The sequence below is a fragment of the Taurulus bubalis genome (genome assembly GCF_910589615.1).
Source record: "Taurulus bubalis genome assembly, chromosome: 9".
Classification (NCBI taxonomy): domain Eukaryota; kingdom Metazoa; phylum Chordata; class Actinopteri; order Perciformes; family Cottidae; genus Taurulus; species Taurulus bubalis.
This window is the reverse complement of record NC_136597.1, coordinates 23,811,520-23,819,930: the sequence shown is the minus strand read 5'-3', so window position 1 is coordinate 23,819,930 and position 8,411 is coordinate 23,811,520.

Here is an 8,411-nt window from a genome sequence, read left to right as displayed (position 1 = left end):
AACCAAAAAATGATTTGACCAGCAGTTATTGACTCGTATTTGCCCGTTACAGCATATGAAAGGGAAACTGATAAAGATGGGAAGTTACAGATGTTCAGACATTGCATGCTGTTTATTGTTGCTGTGGAATGCTGCTGGATTTGAAGACGAATATCCATTAATATCACTGAAATCCATTATTTTTTAAAACTAGGTGTCAGGAGAAGTGACACTGAGTGGATTAGATTTTCCAGGTGAAATAATATCAGGGACTTAAAAGCATCCCGTCTCGGGAGGTGACATTCATTTTGGAGCTTAGCTGCTCAGTGAGTCGGAAAATCAACCTCATGGAACTGAAATACTTGATTAGTTATCTCCCTTCCACCGTGTTTAGTACAGTTATATGATTATGTTAATGTGCAAGCATGCTGTCTGCTGCATGTGCAGCTTCACCAGTCTTCCTGGCAAATGTGACAAGCGGTGAGCGTTTGGCGAGAGATGCAAAAAAGAGAGATGCAATGTGAGAAGAAGAGATATACAATGTGAGAAAAAAGAGATAGAATGTGAGAAAAACAAATATGTAATGTGAGAGAAAGAGAGATACAATGTGAGAAAAAGAGAGATACAATTTGAGAAAAAGAGAGATGCAATGTGAGAAAAAGAGAGAAAAAAGAGAGATACAATGTGAGAAAAAGAGAGATACAATTTGAGAAAAAGAGAGATACAATGTGAGAAAAAGAGAGATACAATGTGAGAAAAGGAGAGATGCATTGTGAGAAAAAGAGAGATACAATGTGAGAAAAAGAGAGATGCAATGTGAAAAAAGAGAGAAAAAGAGAGATACAATGTGAGAGAACGAGAGATGCAATGTGAGAAAAAGAGAGATACAATGTGAGAAAAAGAGAGATGCAATGTGAGAAAAAGAGAGATACAATGTGAGAAAAAGAGAGATGCAATGTGAGAAAAAGAGAGATGCAATGTGAAAAAAAGAGAGAAAAAGAGAGATACAATGTGAAAAAAAGAGAGATGCAATGTGGGAAAAAGAGAGATGCAATGTGAAAAAAAGAGAGATGCAATGTGAAAAAAGAGAGAAAATGAGAGATACAATGTGAGAGAAAGAGAGATGCAATGTGAGAAAAAGAGAGATACAATGTGAGAAAAAGAGAGATACAATGTGAGAAAAAGAGAGATGCAATGTGAGAAAAAGAGAGATGCAATGTGAAAAAAGAGAGAAAAAGAGAGATACAATGTGAGAGAAAGAGAGATACAATGTGAGAAAAAGAGAGATGCAATGTGAGAAAAAGAGAGATACAATGTGAGAAAAAGAGAGATGCAATGTGAGAAAAAGAGAGATGCAATGTGAAAAAAAGAGAGAAAAAGAGAGATACAATGTGAGAAAAAGAGAGATGCAATGTAGGAAAAAGAGAGATGCAATGTGAAAAAAAGGAGATACAATGTGAGAAAAAGAGAGAAAAAAGAGAGATGCAATGTGAGAGAAAAAGAGAGATACAATGTGAGAAAAAAAGAGAGAAAAAGAGATACAACGTGAGAAAAAGAGAGAAAAAAGAGAGATGCAATGTGAGAGAAAGAGAGAAAAATGAGAGATGCAATGTGAGAGAAAAAGAGAGATACAATGTAAGAAAAAAAGAGAGAAAAAGAGATACAACGTGAGAAAAAGAGAGAAAAAAGAGAGATGCAATGTGAGAGAAAGAGAGAAAAAAGAGAGATGCAATGTGAGAAATGGCGAGTCTGTCATTACTCTTGCTATTTTAAGCCTCAATTGAATAAACTGTCATCCACGGCCTCCATTGGCCTGAAGAGAGAAGTGTACCGTTTTGAATGAGGATCAATCTCAGTGTCTCATGAGGGGCGAGAGAAAGTGAGCAGGAAAGACCACTGCTGAACCCGTTCACCTCGTTATCATTAATAACTGTGTGCACTCCTATCCATGGAACATGATGCAGTTTCTTTTTGACCCATGTATTTGGGCACAGCGCTCACATCTTAGCTCTTCTCTGGTGTCCATGCTGCAGTCTGGTGGGTTTAATGTCACATTGCACACTTTGAGCGGACCTTTACGCCTCTGCTTCCTCTCCGCTTCTGTCTCCTCGTGAGCTGAATGGGACTCAACGTGGACAAAGGCGCGTTTGTCAAAATCCAACATGGCCATCAATGATAGTGCGCCTATTGAATCTGTGAAGACAGGGTGCTTCAGAGAAGCATTTAGAGGCTTTTTTAATGCATTACATAATTCAAGAGATTTTTTTTGGATGCTGGTGAGGTGGTGAGAGAGAGGAGATGAGGAGAGGGAGGGAGAGGTGGTCACTGGTTTTTATGTGAACACTACTTCCTTATGCTCACAGCACAGACGCACGTCTCATGTCCTATTGCATGATGGGATAGAGAGCGTCTCCACACTTTCTTGACAGGTTGCCAGACTCACATCAGCCACACTGAGCTGCTTGGCAGCGACCAGCGCCAGTCTGATGCTGGGAATTTGGCTCAATGGGAAGCAAAGGCAACTGTGGGATTATAGAAATCTTGTTTCCTACCTCAGCTGACCGTGTGGTTAAGCAGGGCATGATAAATAACCTCACTTAATTATTTTTTGTATGTACGTGTGGATTTGCACGTTTCTGTAGATTCTTCTGCCATATATGGGATATACTTTACTGTTAGGCTTACAACAAGTACAGTACTCAGGTACAGTTTGGAGGTACTTTGCTTAATAAGATAAGATAATCCTTTTTTGTTTCAGTTGCAAGAACACAAGGACAGACTAGATTCAGAAAGTAAAAGAACAATACATGAAGTGTATAAAACTAAAACAATATCAGTAAAAATAGAAACTATCCAAGAGCAATTAAAGACAAAGTTACATGACAAAGTGACAGAAATGTCATTATTAGCAGTAGAGTCAGCAAGTCTAGTATTTTAAATACATCATATATCCGAATATTATACATTTTGTCAAACACTGTGTTTGTCTGTAGTAATATATAATATGAATATAGTATAATAATGCAATAACACAGTATAACATATAAACGTAATATGAAAAGTATATTGTATTGTATTTTATAATGTTATATTATATTATATTATTTGTAGTGTATTGTATTGTGTTGTATTATACTATACTAAGTTATATTATATGATATTATATTATACTATATTATATAATAGTGTATTGTATTGTGTTGTATTATATTGTATTATATTATACTGTTATATTATATTGCATTATATTATATGTTATATTATATTGTAGTGTTTTGTATTATATTGTATTGTATTGTATTACATTATATTATGTTATATTATATTGTATTGGGTTGAATTATATTACATTGTGTCGTATTATATTATACGATGTTGTATTATATTATGTTATATTATATTGTATTATTATATTATATTGCATTGTGTTGTTGTATTATATGATGTTATATTACACGATGTTATATTATATTATGTTATATTACATTGTATTGTTCTATTCTATTCTATTGTGTTGTTGTGTTATATGATGCATGTATCAACTTCCCGCAGTCCCTGAAGCGTGCGCAGCTGCAACTCCCCTCTTTGACCGATAGGTGGCGGTGAGGACCAGGCTGTGAAAGAAACTCAACTTTATGTAAAAAAAGAAAAAGAAAAAAAGGTGAAGAGAGGGAAAAGGAAGGAAGCAGCGGCAGCAGCTCATCACCGATGACCGGACGTGAACTTTAGCGTGCAGTTAGCTCACAACTTTACAACCCAACTGCTGCGGCACGAGCTCCGTTGAGTCAGAGGAAATAAGGAAGTGAAGCGCGGACTCACTTCCACCAGTTCTCTGCCGGTAAGTCGCGTTTATTTTTTATATTTCTTTCTTTAGATAAAAATGCTGGTCGCGGCTGCAACTGCAACTGCGGGAAGTTGTATTTCTTTGTTGTTGTTGTTGCTGTTGTGTCGGTAGAAATGGACAAAAGCAGGCACGCGATTTAAACCGTAACTTAAAGTGCGTGTTTATCGGGAGCGCGCACACGCGAGCGGGCCCGACGGATCGATGCCTTTCTGTGTTTTGGGCGGGTTCGTTTCTCGCGCTTTACGACCAAAAAACAACCTGCAGCTTCATGCATGGTGTGTGTGAGCGGCAGGTTGAGGCTTGAGGCGGGCAGCCGGACACCTGCAGGGTCTGCTGTCGATACACAGAGGGTATCGATCACATCATCAGTTTGATGTCGCAAGACCTAAACTACCCAAAATAAACTCTTTGTGACTTCCACTTGCTCGTTTACGACTTATATGTCTGTGTATGAGGCAAACACAAAGCTGTAAAAACCTGAAGAGAAACTTGTTGATCAATTCATTTATTGAGTTGTAAATCAATGTGCCATTTAATTAAATCTAACCAGGAATAACCTGTCAAAAGGCACTTTTCCTGAAATATAAAAGCAGCAGTGCATTTAGCTGAGAAATGGATTAAAATGAGAATACTTTATATTATTATAACAGTATTTTCACTGCTGATTTAAATTAGACATCCAAAACAACAAACAATGTAGTCTAAACAATTTTTGAATAGCTTTAATGTCACTTTAGGACAAACATATCTGCCAAATGTTTGCAATATTATATGATCAGTGCATACATCATTTATATTAGGTAACATGTGCTGATCATATCGTGCACGTAGCATGTTATAATGTCTAATTTGTCACCTTTGTACCATATTTTAGGACAAAGCCGGCCTGCTGTATCTGTTGTTCCAATCTATTTGGTTCATCTTGTGTTTTGTTCCCGCTGCAGCTCATATCCTCCTCAGGGTCCCATCACAGTTTAATTTATTGTAACACTGAACCTAGCAGAAGTTATTCACCACATGTAGCCTCTAAGCATGAAAATAAAGTCATGTAGCTTCCCGAGTTCCATAAATCATCTCACAGCGGTGTCATCTCCTCCGCTGGGAAACATTTTCTCTTTGATGAGTTAAAAATAACGGGCCTGTTTAGCTGATCACAGCCTCTGTTTTCACCGATGACAGCAGTTTGTATTCAAACAAAACGTCTTTGATGGTCCTCTGCTAGCTGTGTCCTTCAAACGTCTGACACAAAGGTCAGGTTTTCCGTTGCAGTGTTCCAGGTCACCTCGATAACTTAGTGCACAGAGTTTTATTGAATATAATAATTAACAGTTTTGTCTTGAGCTCTCCTCAGATAACGAGCTGCTCGGTTGTTCGGCATCGACCTGACCCTGATGGAGAAGTAGTGACACTGGACCTTTCACAATAAAGGTCCCAATCTCACTCACACACGTGTCATCATTTCATTTCTACTTCCTAGAAATGACCCACGCAGTTATTGGACCAATCCACAAAATATGAGCCAAATAGTTGACGTGTGTTTTTTTTTAATCAGCCTCTTAATTTATTCGTGACGCAGGATTTGATTTATTTTACAATTTAACTGTCAGAGAGGAGAAATTCACATGAACTCAGTCTGGGTTCTCTGGCCGTCTCCTTTTTGCCTTCCTTCTCCGTTGTGTCCGAAGTGAAAAAGGATCATTTGGTAATTTATGACTCAATCGACCTACTAGAAATGGATACGAGAATCTGGTAAATTATATCATCAAATAAACAGAAAACACGCCGAAGAATCTGACCAATGCCATATTTTGGGCAGGTTTCTGTGTTTATTATGAAATATTTAGATGCGATATCGATCCCATTTAAGAGTACCGCCTGTTTTCTGAGCTATGCCAATGGAAACGTAACATCATTGTTTTCCAAAGACACCAATAGATGTTTGTTGTCACAAGATCACATGGTGTCTGTAGGACCTGTGAGGCCTCCAAGATGCAAATGTGGTGTTTGAGTGATTGGTTTTCTGTGAAAGTGTTGCATCAGAGCACAGTATACCTGGAAAGAAATTGTAGTCGCATGTGAAAAAGGCATCAGGTGCGTTGAGTCATGAGTCACCCCCCTCCCTCAACCTCCTCCCTCCTCTTGCAGCCAATCCTGACATCAGGAAGTCCGTGAAGTTACTTGATTTAATCTCTGGTTGGAATTACAGTTTGTCTGATTTGATCAACGTGAAGCTGATTTTGTATTTAATAGTGTGCGATCCTTATCATTCCAGTCGAGTAAAGGTCGTGACCTTGGCCTAGAAAAAGCAGAATAAACTCCCAGCAGTTATATATATATATATATATATATATATATATATATATATATATATATATATATATATATATATATATATATATATATATATATATATATATATATCTTTTTATCTTAGTGTTCTCTGACTCGGCGGCCTCCACCTTGTTTAGTGGGTCCTGTCATCGCCTCAGAGGTTTAGTAACCACGAGTTATCTTAGGGTCGCGGCCCCCAGCACCGCCAGTGGCTTTGCTCCACCCTTCAGTTCCTGCACCCCCTTTCTGACACCGTTATTTCTGGGTGGCAAGGTCAGGCTGCGAGGTTTCTAGTCGAGGAACGTGTCGTCGAACGCCTCGGGGGAAACAATCTGTGACTTTAAATATGTTCTCGCAGGCATTCGAGGACCGCGTGGCGCTCACTGAGAGGTGATGTGATCCACCGATCTGTCCCTGGAGGCTTTTCCCCCTCGAGTCAGCTGTTTGTTGTGGGTGACGGGGGCAATGTGGTGTGTGTGTGTGTGTGTGTGTGTTGGGGGGGGGGTTGTTGGACCATACTGACGACCATACATACTCTCCTATTTGTGGACGTGCCACAGTGGCGAGAGTTCCTCCTTCCAGCTCGGCCACACGTGTCCCACCTCGGCTGCGAGGCGGTGACATAACGGCTTTGTTTCTTTTTATTACGTGGTATCTGATCAGATTACGGATAAGCGGTGGCCGCGCACACCCCTTTTTATCTTCAAGCATCAGGGTTAGCCATTGTTTGGGGGAAATTTGGCAGCCGGTAAACTGTCGGATATTTTGGCACGAGAGACAATGAGAAAACGCATCAGCGTCTAATTGTTTTTCGGTGTGTTGGTATTTCAGCAGCGTTCAGTCGCCTCATCGGCTCGTACACACGGGACACTCTCTCACTTCTTCAGTGACTCCCTTGGGGGACAATTACTGTGAAAACAGTGGAAGTCAAGTTTTACAGTATAAGTAGAGGAAATGACTGTTGGCAGTTAATAAGCTGCTAATGAATCCTACTTTTATGATGGTTTTAATGTTCAGTTTCAACTGTATTTGGAGGATGTTATTTGTGACGTTTGTATCTGAAAGGTTGTTCCTATTGTTTTTTTTACGACCACAATTATATTTAAGTATGCATTGGTTTCATTATGTTTCTGGAGCTTGAGTCTAGTCTGTATGAAGTGCATTGTAATTGTTTTATAGATGGAATAGATAGTAGTGGTTTTGATTCGCAGCCCAGCAATTAAAGGCATAATAATGTGAACGGTATTATTATTATAGCAGCAGAAGCGTCTCACGCAAAACCAAGTTGTTCTTCTTCTTGTTTTTCTTCTTTTGGTTGGGAGCTGGAAAGCCACGTTAAGAGGACGGGCTCCATTGTTTTGATCAGACTATCATCAGAGCACAGACAATGACAACAAACGGCGACTCCCTTAGCTTCACTTCCCAGAATGCCACGGTGCAAAACAATTCAACAAGTGGCAATCCCAAACCAATTGCAGAAACGACCTCGCCGTTGCATCAGTGTGTTGACGTGCAGCAACCAGACGGAGCGCAGACTTGATAATAAATTGAAATAACACATCGATGAATAAATCTCCAGTCGACGCAGCACGAGCTCTGCACAGGGGACTGCTGACGTGTAGCAATGCTGGCTCCAGTGTTTACTCTGCAACGCTTCCTGATTTGCGATTGAGCTGTTTTTGTGTCCAGAAAGAAATGTTTCATCAAAAGAAGGAAATTAAAAAAAGAAAAATTCTGGCTTTTCGATAGGAATCAGCATCAAAAACTTAAAATCTGAGAATATGCACCAATATGTGTCATCTGTTGGTTACAGACTGGGGTTTAAGGCTTTAAGGCCACTGCGTTGAGTCCTGGAACTATACTCCATTTATTTTTTTAAACGGGTTCTTATGCATTTCTTTTGGATCATATCTTTTGTGATTCTCTATCAATGCAAAAACCTATCATGTCTGTAGAAGCCCTTTCTCTGTGGTTTAATAAATGAGTGCATTGCCATCATCTGTAAATATAATATATTATATTTTTGTGTGAACAGTTTTTTTTTTTTTTTTTCCTAGGGCAAGAAAGATGTTGGCTGTGTAAAGAAGCGTCTCCAGACCCGGGTCACGTCGTCTCTCGGAGTCAGACCTCCTCAACCAGGAGCTTGACTTTCTACTTGCACGTGGAGTCCACTCCCTCTGCTCTACCTCGTGTTTCTCTACCTCAACACCTTCTGCACGTGGCCGCTATCAGCTGGCCGCCTCTTTACTTTATCACC